Below are 18592 nucleotides of genomic sequence, written 5' to 3' on the forward strand. Positions count from 1 at the left end.
GTTAAATCCAACATGGTACATTTGGAAATAAGATCATATTCTTCCACATACCTGAACTGTTCAGATCTTCTTGGAAAGGAATTAGATTTTGTTCAAAAAGAAAAAAGTAAGATTTCCATTCATATTTGCTTTTTCTATTAATGTCCTTAAAATCTGTAGAAAACTTTTGTAAAGCCTCATTTCTGATGTGGAAATAATAAAACTCCTGATTTGAAGTTAATGAAGGAAAAGAATGTAGAGAATCTAGAGAAGAAAAAAAAAGTGTTTTTCCTTCTGGGTGAAGGTGAAAGTAGGTGCAGTAATGCTGCCTGAAGAGCAAGACCTTTTTTGACGGTCTTAAGTTTGCAAAATCTATGTGTACTGTCATCGATCTGGTATTTGCAAAGAGACTGGGTTCACACTAAAACCCCCAGGTTGTGCTTTAACTCTTGGGAGGCTGACAAGGGTTTTTAGGTTATTTTTCTACTTCTGGGAATGAGCTTTTTAATGGACTTGAAACACAGCAGTGGCAAAGAATGAATGGATGAACCAAGTTGAGTGGCTCTGTCCAGATGACATAGGAGAGGAGGACTAAGAGAGCTAGTATTGATAAGGATCCCACATGCTTTACTGTTGTTTAAGCTCTCCAGGGAGTTCAAAGGATGTTACAGTATGGTCTGATTACCCCTCCCAGCAACTCTGGACTATAGGTACTAAGAGGAAAGAAACCTCTCATCTTGGGTAGTTAAATGCTGGAAGTGGAACAATGAGAGCCCTGTTCTTCTAGCATTTCCCAAACACTGTACAATGGAAACCCCAGCCTTCTCTGCATTCCCTCTCCAGGTGAGGTGACACTGGCCAGGACGCCTCTTGCCCTCCTCTTAGTTGCATCAGCTTCGGTTTTCCCCCTTGTGTTGGAGAAAGCGAATCCCACACTTCTTTTAATCACAGTTAACAATACTGGCTTTGTGGACTCAGCTGTCTCTCCAGTGCCTACTGTTGCTGAAAGGTGAAAAGTGATAAGCTAGAAACTGGATGCATTGAGCTGGCTTGGCTACAACTCAATGACCCCAGGCAAATAGGTCTTATCAACTTTCATTAGACCAATTCTAATCCCTGAACTGTGTAATTCTTCCCAAGCTACAGTTCTTCTGTATCTTTAGATGCAAAGAAACATTGAAAAGTAACCTGCAGGTGTCGTGGATGGGGGATTTAGGGAGGGATGTGTCACTGTTGGATGCAGGTTTTGGTGATGACTAATAATGGCATCTTTAATACAGTTTTAAAGTTTCTGAAAAGGCTCAGGTTGCTTATTTTTGTAAAAATGAAGTGGGAGAAGAGGGAAAGGATAAGAAAAAATCCCCAGAGTTTTTGGAAAAGAAAGATGAAGTTAGTATTTACCTGCTCATTATGGTTGTCATTATTATAGTTGCATCAGAATATTGCCTCACATCCTGAGACAAAGATTTAGGGTTCTGCAGCAGCCCAGATCAGGCTTCTGAATCTAGAGCTTTCTGTGGGTGAATAATTCACTCCACAGAAAGAATACAAAGTTCCTCTCAGCAACCCTCAGACCATTTGTCCTAAAATTGGGTATAAACATTGTTTCTATGGAAACCTCAATTTATTCCCACATAATTAGATGGTATTAGGTATGAAAAAGAGGGGCTGTATGGGAACTGAAGGGATGAGAAACAGAGTAGAGGTTATAGAAATAGCAGAATCACCCCTGTATAATGTGATCTGGAGTCATCTTGGGTGAAGGATAACACACGTTCTTGAGTCAGCAAAAAATTAAAATATATAAATGTTTAATAAGCCAAGGAACTATAACAGTGGTAAAGCTTCTATCCCAAAAAAGACTTTGATGAATTTTAAAAAGTCACTCAGCCAACATATATTGAAGAAGTACAAAGTTGGAAGACTTATAGTAACTGACTTTAAGACTTACTATGAACCCAAAGCAATAGAAACAGTGCAGTACTGCTAAAAAACAGACAAATAGGTTGATGAAACAGAAATGACCCCCATAATATAGTCAACTGATTTTTTACAAAGGAGCAAAACTTTGTAATGGAGCAAAGATAATCTTTTCAACAAATGGTGCTAGAACAATTGGACATCCACATGCAAAAAAAAAAAAAAAAACTAACTAAAAAAAAAAATCTAAACATGGCTCTTACATGCTTTACAAAAATAACCTCGAAATGGATCACATACCTAAATGTAAGGTGCAAAACTATAAAACATCTAGTAGATGACAATGGAGAAAATCTAACATGGGATGACCTTGGGTTTGGTAATGACTTTTTAGATACACCACCAAAAGCACAGTCCATGAAAAGAAGAATTGATATTTGGGCTGCTTAAAATTAAATTCTGTTTTGTGAACGACACTGTCAAAAAAGCAAAAAGACAATCCCCAGACTAGGAGAAAATATTCGCAAAAGATGGGGTTCCTGCTGTGGCTCAGTGGTAACAAACCCAACTAGTATACATGAGGACGTGGGTTCAGTCTCTGGCCTCCTTCAGTGGGTTGAGGATCCAGTGTTGCTGCAAGATGCAGTGTAGCTTGCAGCTGCAGCTCCAGTTGGACCCCTAGCCTGGGAACTTCCATGTGCCACAGGTATGGTCCTAAAAAGACAAAAATTTTTTTAAAAAAGGAAAAAAAAAAAAAGAAAATATTTGCAAAGATACAGCTGATAAAGGACAGTTTCCTAAATACACAAAGGACTATTGCCTAAATACACAAAGGACTGTTCCTTAAATACACAAAGAACTCTTAAAACTCAACAATAAGAAAACTGCCAGGAGTTTCCATCATGGCTCTGCAGAAACAAATCCGACCAGTATCCATGAAGATACAGGTTTGATCCCTGGCCTTGCTCAGTGGGTTAAGGATCCAGCATTGCCATGAACTGTGGTGTAGGTTACAGATGCATGGATCCCGCGTTGCTGTGACTGTGGCGTAGGCCACAAGCTACAGCTCTGATTGGACCCCTAGCTTGGGAATCTTCATATGCCTCAGGTGCAGCCCTAAAAAGACAGACAGACAGAAAGAAAACTACTCAAATAAAAAATGGGCCAGAGAGACTGTAACTGATACTTCACCAAAGAAGATACACATAAGACAAGCACATAAAAAGATGTTCCACAGCATGTATCATTAGGGAAATACAAATTAAAATAATAATATTACCCCACACCCATTAGAATGGCTGGAATCCAGACCACTAACAACTCAATGTTGATGAGGATACAGAGCAATAAGAATGCTCCCTCATTGCTGAAGGAATGTGTACATGCAAAATGGTACAGCTACTTTGCACAACAGATTGGCAGTTTCTTACAAAACTAAACATAGTCTTATTATATGATCCAGCAGTCATGCTCCATGGTATTTACCCAAATGAATTAAAAATTTACGTCCACCCCAAAACTTGCATACAGACATTTAGAGCAGCTTTGCTCATAATGGCCAAAACTTGGAAACAACCAAGATATTCTCCAGTAGATGAATGCATAAATAAATAGTTTCAGAGAATGGAACATGACCACTGAAAACAAATGATTTATCAAGCCATGAAAAGATATGGCAAAACCTTAGACACATATTACTAGGGAAAAGAAACCAAGCTGAAAAGGCTATGTAATGTACGATTTCAACTACATAACATTCTGGAAAAGACAAAACTATGGAGACAGTAAAAAGATGAGTGATTGCCAGGGGTTAGGAGGAGGAAGGGATGAATAGGCAGAGCACAGAGATTTTAGGGCAGTGAAACTCTTCTTTGTGATATTATAATGTCCTTATGTATTTGTCCACAATCAATAGAATGTACAACACCAAGAGTGAATCACAATGTAAGCGATATACTTTAGCTGACAATGAAGTGTCAGTGTAAATTCATCGGTTGTGACATATGTACCATTCCCCTGGGGACTCTTGGTAATAGGAGGCTATGGATGTGTAGAGGCAGAGGGTATGTGGGAAATCTTTGTATCTTCTCAATTTTGCAGGGAACTTAAAAGGGTTCTTGAAAAATAAAAAAATGTTAAAAACAAAAGTGTTATTCAGGACTTGAAACTTTTTATACTTCCTATCACCAATATACCTGACAAATCAATTATTTCTGGATTAAACAGAATTTTGAACTCTAAAATATTGAAAATACAATAAGGTTAGAGATTTTGCTAAATATTCCTTTTTAATAAATTATATATAATAGTAGAAGAGCGATAGTTTACGTTTATAATTTTAATGCCTTAAACATTCTTTAAAAAGTTATAGTTGATTTACAATGTTATGCCAGTTTCTGCTGTACAGCAGAGTGACCCAGTCATACATATACATACATTTCTTATATTATCTTCCATCATTGTCTATCCCAGGAGATTGGATATAGTTCCCTGTGCTTTATAGTAGGACCATGTTGCTTATAGGTTGTGTCATAGTTTGCATCTATTAACCCCAAATGCCCAGTCCATCTCACTCCCTCTCCCTGTCCCCTCCCCCTTGGCAACCACAAGTCTGTTCTCCATGTCTGTGAGTCTGTTTCTGTTCTGTAGATAGGTTTATTTGTGCCATATTTAAGATTCCACATATAAATGATGTCATATAGCATTAGCCTTTCTCCTTCTGACTTAGTATGATAGTTGCAAGTTGCGTCCATGTTGCTATGAATGGCAATGTTTGGTTCTGTTTTATGGCTGAGTAAATATTGTTGCTTCAGATTTCACCAGGGCTGCAGGGAATCCAGTAGAGAATGTTACAAATATGAGTTAGGAAAGGGAGTAAGAATATTCTCCTTGAGTTATTTCCCTATTTGACCTAGGGGGTATATGTTTCCTTTCTAGAAGACTACAAAACACATTCTCTGACCTTCTACTTCCTAGAGTCTCTCTCTATAAGAGATTTACATCTAGGCAAAGGTGAGAATGGGCTGGTTACCCTGACAGCTAAGCTTTAATTGGTGATTTGTGTGAAAGAGCAAAGCCTTTGCATACTTACTGGAAATTGAAGTTATTGCAAAGAACTTCATAGGGGCTGCATTTAGATTCAGTTCATTATATATATATTTTTAGTTGCCTGGGGAGTGTCTCAGCTGAGGGCTTAGGTGGAATCTGGGCTGAGTCTCTGAGTAGCTGGGCTGTGACTTTTGGCCCATTGGCAAGGGTTAAGGTTGGCAGAAGCTGGGGTTTACCCCCAAAGGAAGATTTGTTGCCAGGAGTCAGAACCCAGGAGCAAATAGAGAAGCAAGGAGGAGTCTAAAAGAAGATTCCATTAGGTGACTCACAGTAAAAGCCCTAGATCAGTTATAGAAATAGAGACTGGCCAGCCCAGGCACAGATGTTGCTTACTCAAAGCTGGATAGATTATTACTGCTTGAGCCAGATTCCATCATAGCATTTATACCTGTTACTCTACCTCTGTTCTTAAAGGGGGATAAAGGATATAGTTTATGACAAGGAGCAGCAAAGATGGCTGTGGGGATATAGGTTCTAGCAAGCTAGTAGGACTTACTCTGGTCATTGCTAAGCCAGTCAGTCTGACAAATGGCTTGGCAACTTGACTGGATGAGATGCAACCAGAAAGAGGTCAAAACTGTTTAGAATGCATTGTCAACCCTTTGCCTTTTCTTAGGTACCACACAGGTGAATCTTGCCAATGGAAAGCCCAAGGGACTCTTGTCATTCCTTGATCAATCTGAGTGTGTTACATCTAATCTTTAAAAGCAATGTGTTACATTTGATCTTTTCAATCTGTCCAATATTTATTGTTTCATTAAGAGATAGTCTTGTGTCTAATGAGATCTATTCACTTTGTTGGTGCTAATTTATTTTCCCATTTTCTCAAACTATCCACTGTTCCCTTCTTCCAACGAGGCAGGATTGCCTTAGAAATAGGACCACAGCAGTCATCCTATGGTGGTATGAAAGAGCCTAAATCTTTTTTTTTTTTTTTTTTTTCTTTCTCATGTGTAAGTTCCTAGGCTGGGGTTGAATTGGAGCTGCAGCTGCTGGCCTGCAACACAGCCATAGCAATGCTGGGTTGAAGTTGCGTCTGTAACTTACACTACAGCTCACAGCAGTGCTGGATCCTTAACCCACTGACTGGGGCCAGGGATTGAATGTGTGTCCTCATGGATAATAGTTGGATTCATTACTGATGAGCCATAACAGGAACTCTGGAAGGTCCTAAATCTTTAGGGAGCCCCATCCAGCTTTCTAATCTTGAGGCACTTCCCCCTCTGTCATGCCCCTTCATCCCAGTTCTTGGCTGTTGATTTGCCTGGCTCAGATCTGAATTTGCCACTCCACTTTCAGACTTCTTTGTTTAGATGGCCAGATCAGCTTTCTGCCCCAGTTCATTCTCCAGACCTCCTAGGAAGACAGGTAAGTCTTAATCATTCATCCCTGGGAATATTTCCCAGATACAAGAGCAATAAGCATAGATGACAGGAGTCAATTATGGTTCCGGAGTTCCCTGGTACCTCAGCAGGTTAAGGATTCTGCATTGTCATTGTATGGCTCAGGTCACTGCTGTGGCATGGGTTCAGTCCCCAGCCTGGAACTTCAGCATGCTATGCATGGTAAAAAAAAAAAAAAAAAAAAAAAAAAAAAAAAAAAAAAGGAGAGAAAGGAAAGAAAATCATGGTTCTGCCTTTCTAGAACAAGAAATTTGGGATAGGATGGGGAACAGCCAAGAAATACATAAATAGTAGACATCAAATGAGAATTCAAAAAATCATTATAGGGAACCAGTATACTCAAGAAGTCAGTCAGTCAACCAATCACTATCAATGAGAGCTAATTTCAATTTAGTTTCTGGTTGTGTTTTTAAAAATAGTCTTCTGTATTTAGACAGAAAAGACCTGGTGTTCTTTCATGGAGCGCCAAATATAGTGGAAAGAGCTATAAGAAGAAGTGGGGTGATAGCTTCTTCTGAGGTGCTATACACCTTGCCTCAATAATGGACACTCATGATGAATGCCTTCGCCATGTCAGATCTTTCCGAGCCACTCTCTTATTTCCCCTTCACTACAGAATTGGACATAGAGAGCTAGGCATGGAGGGTTCACAGAACATCGTTTTTTTACTGAGTTGTGAAGAAAACAGAAACCCTCCTTTTGAGTAGGGAAATCTGGTTCTGCTTTTGGATGCTAGCTGTCTGACTCTGAACTTTGGACTCTCAAGATATAGGAGTTCCATTTTTTAAAAATGATTTTTATTTGTTTCATTATAGTTGGTTATTTTTAAAAGGGATTTTTTATTTTTTCAGGAGTTCCCTTCTGATGCAGGGGGTTAAGGATCTGGCGTGATGTCAAGATCCTTAGATGGCTTTAGTGTGGACTCAATGATACTCCCTTAGATGGACTCAGGAATGGCACAGATGTCCTTTGAAAGAAATATGTTTACATTTGATTCATTTCATCGCTTACATTTTATTGAGTCGTTAAGAGAAGGGATTTAATGAGACTACTTGTTGGATATGAGCAGCTAAGATTTGTAAAAGAGATCGTTTATAGGAGAGAAAAAGTTCTGACCAAAAGCAATTCAAACTGTTTGGGAATACATAAAATTAAGCCTTTATTTCAATACTTTCTCCTCAACATATGCTCCATAATCTCCTTGACTTGCTCTGTGTGTAAGTGATTGGGATTTTCTATCAGGAGCACTATTTCCTGTCATCCCTCTCTGTGCTCCTGAAAGATCAGCAATTCTAAAACATTCTACAAAAAGAAATAAATGACTGAATTCCTGCTATTTTCCAAGTGCTCTAGTAGACATCTACCATGCAGTATTTCATTGAGCCATATCACAACAACTAAAGGAATTGGGCATTACCATTATTTTACAGAGAGCTTACACAGCTAGTGAATAGCCTACCCCAACCCCAAAGCCTTTCCCCGGAGGGAGATGTCGTAGGACCACTCAAGGTGAGATCACGGGCTGAGGGTAGGCAAAGTGCAGACTAGGTTCCAAAGGCAAAATGTACCTCTTTACAAATTTGTGTAGGGCAAGTTCTCTCCTGCAGTATAAAATCTGAAAACCGAGTGTCTCCATGACCATAAGTGCTGCCATCATAAATTTGTTGGCAACTCTGTCAGATGTAAGATTTTCAGTTATTATGAAAAGCAACAGTGAATTGTTTCGCCAATTTTCAAAGTGTGATGCTTTGGCTATTTCATAATACTTTCCAGGGCCCCAAAATGAGTGTTGTTATTATTTTTTTGGATTTGGGATTTTTATTATATCTGAGTGAAACCGTTCCATAATTTCTGTTTTTGTATCATCTTTATATGGTTTTGGTATCAAGGTTATGTTAGTCCTTTGAGTTAGGAAGTATTACTTTTTTTTTCTACTTTATGGCTAATTTAATATAATTGTCCTTGAAATTTTAGTAGAACTCTTCTATAAGATTTAGTCCCTGTCTTCCTTACTCTGGGCTTCAGCCACTCTGACTCAGTTCCTTAAAAACTTTGAAACTCGGAGTTCCCGTCATGGCGCAGTGGTTAATGAATCTGACTAGGAACCATGAGGTTGCGGGTTCAATCCCTGCCCTTGCTCAGTGGGTTAAGGATCTGGCATTGCCGTGAGCTGTAGTGTAAGTTGAAGATGCGGCTTGGATCCCTCGTTGCTGTGGCTGTGATGTAGGTCATCGTCTACAGCTCCGATTAGACCCCTAGCCTGGGAAACTCCATATGCTGCAGGCGCGGCCCTAAAAAGTCCACAAAAAAAAAATTTACTTGTGTAAGATTTGGGGTCCCAGAGTTCCTGTTGTGGCGCAGCAGAGACGAATCTGACTAGGAACCATGAGGTTGCGGGTTTGATCCCTGCTGTCCTTCAGCAGGTTAAGGATCCTGCGTTGCTGTGGCTGTGGCATAGGCCAGAGGCTACAGCTCCCATTTGACCCCTCGCCTGGGAACCTCCATATGCCACGGGAGCGGCCCAAGAAATGGCAAAAAGACAAAAAAACCCCAACAACTTTGAAACTCTTTGTTCCCTGAGTGTCTTTGCATATGCTCTTCCCCTGACCTCCCCCTCCCCCACCCCCAAGCAGACTTTTCCTAAATGTCACCTTTGCTGAAGCCCATCTCTGATCATCCTATCTCAGACAGGTTTCCCCTCTCTTCTTCTCTGAATCAGCATTGCCAGATTTTTCTCTTTTTTTAAGTTTTACTGAAGTTTAGTTAATTGACAAGGTTGTGATAATTTCTGCTGTACAACAAAGTGACCCAGTCATACATATACACATATCCATTCTCTCTCAGATTCTTTTCCCACATAGATTATCACAGAATACTGGGCAGAGTTCTCTCTGTGGTACAGCAGGTTCCTTTTGGCCAATTGTTTCATATATCTCAGTGTGCACATATGCCAGTCCCAAACTCCAGTCCATGCCTCTCAACCCCACCCTCCACCTGTCCCCTTTGGTAACCATAACATTTTCAAAGTCTGTGAGTCTGTTTCTGTTCTGCAAATAAGTTCATTTATATTCTTCTTTTAGATTCCATATATAGGTGATACCATAAGATGTTTGTTTATAGGTGATACCATAAGATGTTTGTTTTTCACTGTCTATCTTTACTTAGTATGATAGTTTCTAGGGCTATCCATGTTGCTACAAATGGCATTATTTAATTCTTTTTATGGCTGAGTAATATTCCATTGTGTATATATACCACCTCTTCTTTATCCATTTATCTGTTGGTGAACATTTAGCTTGCTTCCATATCTTGGCTATTGTAAATAGTGCTGCAATGAACATTGGGGTGCATGTATCTTTTTGAATTATGGTTTTCTCTGGATCAGGAGTGGGATTGCTGGATCGTACAGTAATTCTGTTTTTAGTTTTTTTTGAGGAATCTTCATGCTGTTTTCCATAGTGGTTGCACCAATGTGCATTTCCACCAACAATGTAAGAGGGTTCCCTTTTCTCCACACCCTTTCCAGGATTTAGTATTTATAGGCTTGTTGTGAGTATTGTCTTGATAACAATTATCTCAACTTATAGCTGGTTTGTGACTTGTTGGTTCATTTATTTGCTTTATCAACCTGAGGGCAGGGACTGTTTACATTACTACCCAATGCTTAGCCCAGTGCCTGGCACATGGTGAGAACTTAACACATACTTGTTAAGCAAATAACTGGCTATTTCTTATTCATTATATCTAAAGCTGGAGGGTATACCAGGCTCAGTGTTCCCAAGTTTATCTTCTAAGTAAAGAGTCTTTTATTTTTCTCAGTGAGAACCTAGGAAGTTGAGTGTGCTTCAACCAAGTTGTCTTAAATTATTTTCAAGAAGAAATTATTTCAAGGAAATTTTGGGAAGTGTTGTATATACTATATCTTACCTTCCCTTCGACTTTTTTTTTTTGGATCCTTTAGGTTCTATAGTCAGCAAACGAATGCCTATTTCCAGAGGTTCCCATTTTGCTTTTCTCCAGTAATACTACTTGCCCTGACGTCTCCTTTGTTTAATATTAACATAGTCACTTCAGCCTTCTTATACTTGCTATTTGCATGGCATACTTTTTTTTTTTTTTTTTTTTTTTTTTTTTTTTTTGTCTTTTTGCTATTTCTTAGGCTGCTCCCATGGCATATGGAGATTCCCAGGCTAGGGGTCTAATTGGAGCCGTAGCCACTGGCCTACGCCAGAGGCACAGCAACGCGGGATCCAAGCCGCGTCTGCAACTTACACCACAGCTCACGGCAACGCCGGATCGTCAACCCACTGAGCAAGGGCAGAGACCGAACCCACAACCTCATGGTTCCTAGTCGGATTTGTTAACCACTGCGCCACGACGGGAACTCCCTGCATGGCATACTTTCTATCCAATTATTTTTTACATACCCATGTTCTATATTGAAAGTGTCTTTCTCATAGACAGCATGTATTTAGGTCTTGCCTTTTTATCTATTCTGACAATCTGTCTTTTATTTGGAGTGTTTAGTCCTTTTACATTTAGCATAATTATCAATTTGATTGCCTATAGGTCTACATTCTATTCTTTGTTTTCTATTTGTCCCATCTGCTCTATTACTTCTTGTTTTTTTTTTTTTTTTTTTTTTTCTTTCTGGGGTGGTTAAATAAATATTTTTAAACAATTCCATTTCGATTCATCTATTAGCTTATTTGCATTTTAAGTGATTGCTTAACCATTACAATGCTCATTCATAACTTTTTAGAATCCTAGAGTTACTACTCTATTGCTTCGTGTAAAATGTAAGAACCTGATAACCATACAGGTCCATTTTTATCACCTTCCCTGCTATCAGTCATGCCTTAGTTGCCATATGGATAACATTTCTGTATGTTACAAACCCCACACTGTGATGCTATAACGTTTGCTCTAACTTCAATTCATTCAAAGTTTCACAATCTTAGGTACTAGTCTACTTAATAGTTCCTTGGACAAAAGTGAAAACCAAGGCCTAGTTTATAGCCTCAGTGGAGTCCTTGTTTCTGGAACTGTTCAGGTGTATTTATAAATTGCTGAGAAGCCTACAGGAAGCCACTTTATTGGAACACTGAATTGCAAGCTTTCACCTAATAAACTAGGTTTATTCATCCTCTTTTTACATTTAAATTGCAGTGAGCATCCAAGCCTCTTTCCTCCCACACAAACCAGTTCCTTGTATTTCTTCACACAAAATCAAATGTTTATGGCATGTACTTTATTATAACACCTTGGCATCAAGCTGTCCATAAAACAAAAAGTTTTGTGTTTTTCTTCATTTCCTTCTGAAATGTGATCTTATGGCTTTTCTGCTTTCAGTATCTGTTTTCCCTAAGACTGAATTATCTTCTCAAGGATGAACTTTTCCCATCTGAATGTGTGCTTTCCAGAAATTGTTCCTCTCTTCTTTTTGCCTTCATGTTTATGCTGTTGGTTGGTAGCTTTTGAGGACTGTTTTTGGCTTTTATTCTTCGCCTTTGATTCCTCATTGAGGTGTTTTCCAGACTCTTTGTGCCAAAGCCGGTGAACCATACAGAAGCGTGCTAGTTATGCCACGGTGTAGCTTCCTGACTCCAGGTCATTCACCAATTCCTTTGAGCTGCAATTTACATGAAATGATGTAAAATTACTTCCAGTTCTAATAGTCTATGTTCCTATGACTTGAACTGCACTTTTAGTGACATATAAACACTGCCCAGTGGTGGTGGTGGTGGGGGGCTGTTGGAACTGCTACAGCAGGTTTTATCACTTGTACACCATCACATTTGAGGACATACAAACACACATGCACTACCCTCTTCTCTCATTATCCTCTGACACTTCTGGTTTTGATCATCCTCACTTTTAGAAGCTACGTCTAGCTCCTGATTCTCACCCCATATCCAGCTGCCTGTTCTTGCTCTTCAAAGACACTCCGTGCTTATATTCTTGATTTGGGCTTTTACCCACTTCAGCTTCCTCATGATCCACACAGCTCTGCTCCTGGCCTTGACCTCACCTCTGCCTGCTGAGTTCATCAGTTTTCGTCCTTAATCCATTCACCCTACCCTCTACTTTCAGAGAAAAGGCTGTGGAAAAAGTTGGAAAAATTTTGTGGAGTCAGCGCGGGAAACAAGAAGTGGGGCTGACCCAGGGTGAAATGATGGCTTAGAGGAAGTTTGCCTCTAGTATTTTTCCCTGTCTTTTTTGGATATATTTCCTTTCTTTGGTATCCCACATCCCCAGGCTCTCCTCCTATTCCTTGCTGCCTTAGTGGACACCCAAGGCACCTTTACCCAGCTCTCAGGACTCCAAATTCTAGATCATGACCACATCCAACTCTTCCCTGCAGCTAGAACTTACTTGTCCTGTGTTAACTACTTAACAGCCCTATTTCCTAGTAGCCAAATCAAGAGACATTTGTTTCAAAGGCTGGCAGTGGTTTTTAGATTTTCCCATCCTGGATAATGTGATAGATCATGGAAAAAGGAATGGGAAGGTCTTGGTTTGAAACCAAGCTCTCCTGCTTCTATTGATGGGAACTTTACCAAGTAACTCGCCGTCTTGAGTCTCAGTTTCCCTTTCTTTAAAATGAGAAGAAAATATTTTTCATGGGGTTAAGGATTTATAGATAGTGTGTGTGCAAGCACTCCTTGTAAGTACTATGTAGGTATAAAGATTTTTACGTGGGATTCAGAAATGATTCACAGCTTCACTGTATTCGTTACTAGTTGGGAAAGAGGTCAATTTATTTGGAAAAAAGATAGACCTAGAACAGGCTCTATAATGAAATTGCTTCTTATGATTTTTTTCTTGATTCATGAATGGAAAAAACAATAAAAAATAAAGAGAATTTAGGTAAGATTTGAGGAGCGGAAGATAAGATTTTTGGATAGAAGATTCCATATCCACCTATCTACCCACTTTGTGGAGAAAGGACCCACCCAGTTTAACAATAATGTGTATCATTTATTGAACATCTGCAATGTGACTTTACAAACAATATGACTTTTAAAAGAAACCCTCAGAACTGTAGAAAGGGAAATGGCTACTCAAAGAAAATGACTAATTTTTACAAGGTTCCATTGCTACCAGGGTAGAGCCAGGTTCTACACTCAGCTCTTTCTGATTCCAAAGCCTGTGCTCTTTTCACCAGACCATCCTGATGTTAACTTTTTTGGAGAAGCTTACTGATCCATCTCAGAAGCTGCACACCACCATCTGGGACACCTGGAGCTCCTTCAAAAATGTTCAAAAAACAAAGAGCAGATGTTTCAAAATAATATGAAGTTGACTGGCCTGAGGCCATTGGGCTGGACCTGTTAGAACTGCGCTGTGGCCGAGTGGTCTCCCCGGAACAGGGTTCCTCTGTAGAGTACTTGGTAGAGGATGTGTTTGGCAAGTACAAGCCCATCCAAAGGTTGGCACCCACAATTATAAAGGGTGGGAAGCTAAAGGAGCCACTACATCATGATACTGTATAATTATTTCACATTGGTGTAATCCTGTTTGACTGCTGATTAAGCCACCTTATGTGTCTGAAATGGAAGATGCCTTTGTAGGTAAGCATAGAACTGAACTGGGTATTCTTTTTTTCCTTTATTTCTTTTTCTTTTCCATTATGATTTATTATAGGATGCTGAAAAATATAGTTCCCTGTGCTATACAATAGGGATTTCTTGTTTATACCTTTTATATATAATAGTTTGCATCTGCAAGTCCTAAACTCCCAATCCACCTCTCCCCTCTTGGCAACCACAAGTCCATTCTCTATGTCTGAGTCTGTTTCATAGATAAGTTTGCGTCATATTTTAGACTCCACATATAAGTGACACCATGTAGTATTTGTCTTTGTCTGACTTACTTCACTTAGTATGATAATCTCTAGATCCATCCATGTTGCTGCAAATGGCATTATTTCATTCTCTTTTATGGCTGAGTAATATTCCACTGTATATACATATCCCATCTTCTTCATCCATTCATCTGTCGATGGACATCTAAGTTGTTTCCCTGGAACTAGGCATTCTTTATGGTGAATATCTCAGTGGCAGGTTAAGGAGCTAGAGTCCCTGAAATTGCACTTCTTCCTATACTCATGTTGGATGAGTCTGAATCCACACCCTTCATGGGAAAGGACTCAGTAGTCCTAAAGGGTGGCTTTCCCTTGCATGTAACCAGGTGCCATGCATGTCGTCAACAGCCCTGGGGCAATATTTAAAGGTGACTGTGATCATGAGTGCTGGGAGCAGAGGGAGAGAATGAAGAACCAACCAACAAGGGAGATTTATTTGAGTGTCTACAACCCAGATTACACCCAAGTAGGCTAACCAAAACCCACATTTTCCTTTCTATTGGGGGGGGGGGAAGGGGATGGATTTAGGGAAAGCCATCACTGGAGTTTTCCATGTTCTCTAGGGTTTTCCTCAGGCAGGGAACTGGATTGGGGGCTACTAGAGAAAGAAAAAGGAAGAGCTCCAAACTGAATTGCCCAAAGCAGATTTGTGATTCCTTGGAGAGTTTGCATTTATCTGCTGATTTGACTAACCAGCTCCAAGCCAATGCAAATGGCCTCTGCAGGCTTTTACTGGGAGGAAGGGGATGGGGAGGGGAGGGGCTGGCAGACTTCCAGTTCTGTGCGGAGGCTTCTCCTTGGGGAGGCTGGCAGAGGAAGGATGTCTGACTTCCCAGGTTGCCTTGCAAGGTAATCTGCCTCATTTTGGTCAAGGACTTGACTAAGGACCATGTGTATCTTGAGGAGGTAATATGACAATTTGGTTGACTAGAAACTCAAGGTCACTGGGTGATTTTCCCACTTGGAATTCTATAGAATCAGAATGACAGAAATTGAGTGCTGGGAGGGCAGTGTGTACATGGGTTGGGGGTGAGGGGAGATTTGCCATGAAGGAAAGAGGGAAGGGAACTAGCGTGGATGTGCTAAGATTGTTACATGTTTTCTTCATTGAATCATTTCAATGGTGATTTGAGGAAATGTGGCTCAAACTTTGAGCGAGTCACTCGGTCCAGGGGTTGGATGGGATTGGAACCCAGTACAGATGCTGTTCTTCCTATTGTTCCACACCTCTCTGGAAAGAGGTGATTCTCAACTTGGTCCTGTGCGCATTTCCCTTGTCTAACAGGAAAGCAGGAGTCCAGCTGTGGGCAAGATGGTCAGGCTGTCTCACGGCTGGACTTGTCCATTTCCAGAAAGTCCAGATGCTGTGTGATGTGCCTTCCTTGTGTTCGGGGCCCTCCTCAAGAGTATTGCTTTAATTTCCCAGCCCCCAAACGGAACCCAAATAAGTGTCATTTTGTGCACACCTGGGCCGAGCCAGGACTTCCTTCATAAAGAGGAGAAAACACAAACAAGGAACCTCACAGAGTCATTTTAAACAGAACAAAACCTACACATTTCCTAAAGCTACTGAACTAGAACAAAACGGGATCAAAATACTCTCAGTAAACCCAAATGAAGCCAGTATTTCCCCTGAGCTGGGTCCATCACCATGAGTAAACATCTCCGAGTGCTCAGGGGCTCCGTGAGGCTGAGAACGGAGGATGCCAGGCTGGGGCCTCTGGCTCAGACCTCCCCTGCCCCGGGGGTGTGGGCGGCTCACCTGGCTGGGCTCTGAGCCCTCACCTTTAAAGTGGTGGGGTTGTACTCGTTCCATGGTGTCCAAACCCAAACAAAATGAAACAAAAGCAGTGGAAACTTTTCTCAGAAGGTGTCTTTTTGGGGAATCCCAAGATGTAGGACTGATAAAAGCAGAGCTGCTCTGGATGAAGCCACTGTTGGTGGCTCCGTAGATCCAGAGGAAAGTGTAGCAATAATAATACTCTGTTCTCCAAGTCCATGAGTTTCTCTTCTGTGGAAAGGTTCATTGGTGCCTGGACTGGGAATCTGGGGTTAAGAGATGCAAACTCTTGGAATTCCCGTCGTGGCGCAGTGGTTAACGAATCCGACTAGGAACCATGAGGTTGCGGGTTCGGTCCCTGCCCTTGCTCAGTGGGTTAAGGATCCGGCGTTGCTGTGAGCTGTGGTGTAAGTTGCAGACACGGCTCGGATCCCGAGTTGCTGTGGCTCTAGTGTAGGCTGGTGGCTGCAGCTCGGATTAGACCCCTAGCCTGGGAACCTCCCTAGCCTGGGAACCTCCATATGCCATGGGAACGGCCCTAGAAAAGGCAAAAAGACAAAAAAAAAAAAAAAATGCAAACTCTTGCCTTTGGAAAGGATAAGCCATGAGATTCTGCTGTACAGCACTGGGAACTATATCTTGTCACTTAGGATGGAGCTTGATGGAGGATAATGTGAGAAAAAGAATGTATATGTGTATGTGTGACCGGGTCACTTTGCTGTACAGTAGAAAATTGACAGAACAGTATAAACCAGCTATAATGGAAAAAAAATGAAAATCATTTAAAAACAAACAATAATAACAGGTAATAATGTAAATGTCCCGTGTACTTTTCTAAGCCCTTTCCTGATACTTCACCTACTCCTTGTAGGCATCCATCTGAGTCCGGTGCTATCATTACCATCATCCCCATTTTACAGTTGAGGATGTGGAGGCACTGAGAGGTTGTCAGCAGGTCGATTGCCTGAGGTCAGCTAGCTGGTGAGAAGAAGTGTGAGATTGGATACAGGCATTCTGACCTCAGTTGTTTAAACACTCTCTCCAGCCAGCTATGTTGGGGACCAGTCTGCATGAAGGATACACACTCAGAATGGACTGAATGAGAAACTCGGTACCAGTGAACCCAGGTCTCTATACAGGACTCCTGTTGTAACTCACAAAAGGAAGGCTGGGCATGGAAGCCCAAGGAGACAGAGTCCTCAGGTGGACAAAACTAGCTTCCATGCTGGTACCACCTTATCTCGGATGGCAGTTTTGCTCCCCACCCAGCAGGTCACTTCTTGATGTTTCAGGCTGTTCCTCTAGCCCCAAGGGTCCCTGTCTAAAAAGATCGCTTTGCCTATGGTTGGCAATAGATCGAAGTTCTGTGATCAAAATATTCAGTGCATAATGCTATTTACCAGGAATGACAGATTTATTTTATTAACTCTTTTTTTTTTTTTTTTGGTCTTTCTCTCTTTTTAGGGCCACACCCGCGGCATATGGAGGTTCCTTTCTCTTAGAGGCTGGGGGTCCAATCGGAGCTTTAGCTGCCGGCCTATGCCAGGGGCACAGCAAAGAAGGATCCAAGCCGTGTCTGTGACCTGCACCACAGTTCACAGCAACGCCGGCTGTTAACCCACTGAGCGAGGCCAGGGATCAAAACTGCATCCTCATGGATGCCAGTCAGGTTCGTTAACCACTGAGCCACGGTGGGAACTCCTTATTTTATTAACTCATTTTAAAACCTTTTAACAAACCTCCCAAGAGACTGCCTGCTTCAGGGATTCACAAAAGGAAAAGGAATCAGGAATATGAACTACAGAACAGTGCAGTGTTTGGCCAACATGACAGACAGAAGAAATAATCGTAAAACACACTTTGAAGATGGTTTCATTTCAGATGTATAGCTCTCTTTTATGTGTTCGTGACTAATGGTACCTCGTCATGAATGGAAAGATAACTGTCTTTCTAGATGGCAGCTTCAGATCAAGTAAAAATGCCAAGATCTCTTCAGTGCATGAGATGAATTTCTCCCTTTGTACCTAAGAGTCACATTTTCTCCCAGTCTGTAGCTGGTCTTTGCATTTTCGTCATGGTATCTTTTGAAGAGCAAGTTTTAATTTTGATGAAGTCCAATTTGTCAGCTTCTTTTAACCTTTTATGGGTTGTGTTTTTGGTGTCCTAGCTAAGAAAATTTGGTCTCACTCAAGTGAACTCTGACTCCATTCCCTCCTTCAAATCACGTTTGCACATACACACGTGCCAGGCACCCTGCCAGGGCTTGGCCATAAAAAGTGCGTAAAATACTTTCCTCCCTCTCTGAGAGATTTAGCAGGGACAGGGCGATGAGCGATCCATGGCAGAGGGGCATCTAGTTGCATTTACAGAAGTACCTGTAGTTGGGACCCCAAGGAAGCAGTTTGTGGTGCTCCCAGGCCACGGCAGGTGGTCTGACAGGGGATCTCATTACCCAAACTCTGGTGGAGAGGAGAGGCCCAGGAACCTTCGGAGGATTCTAGAAGAACATTGCTGAAAGGGTTTGGGGAGAGAGAC

This window comes from Sus scrofa, chromosome 5, assembly GCF_054392235.1.
Source record: "Sus scrofa isolate SSC_HxYL_T2T_F1_AM1 chromosome 5, Sscrofa_HxYL_maternal_Yorkshire_Landrace_v2.0, whole genome shotgun sequence".
NCBI classification, from domain to species: Eukaryota; Metazoa; Chordata; class Mammalia; order Artiodactyla; family Suidae; genus Sus; species Sus scrofa.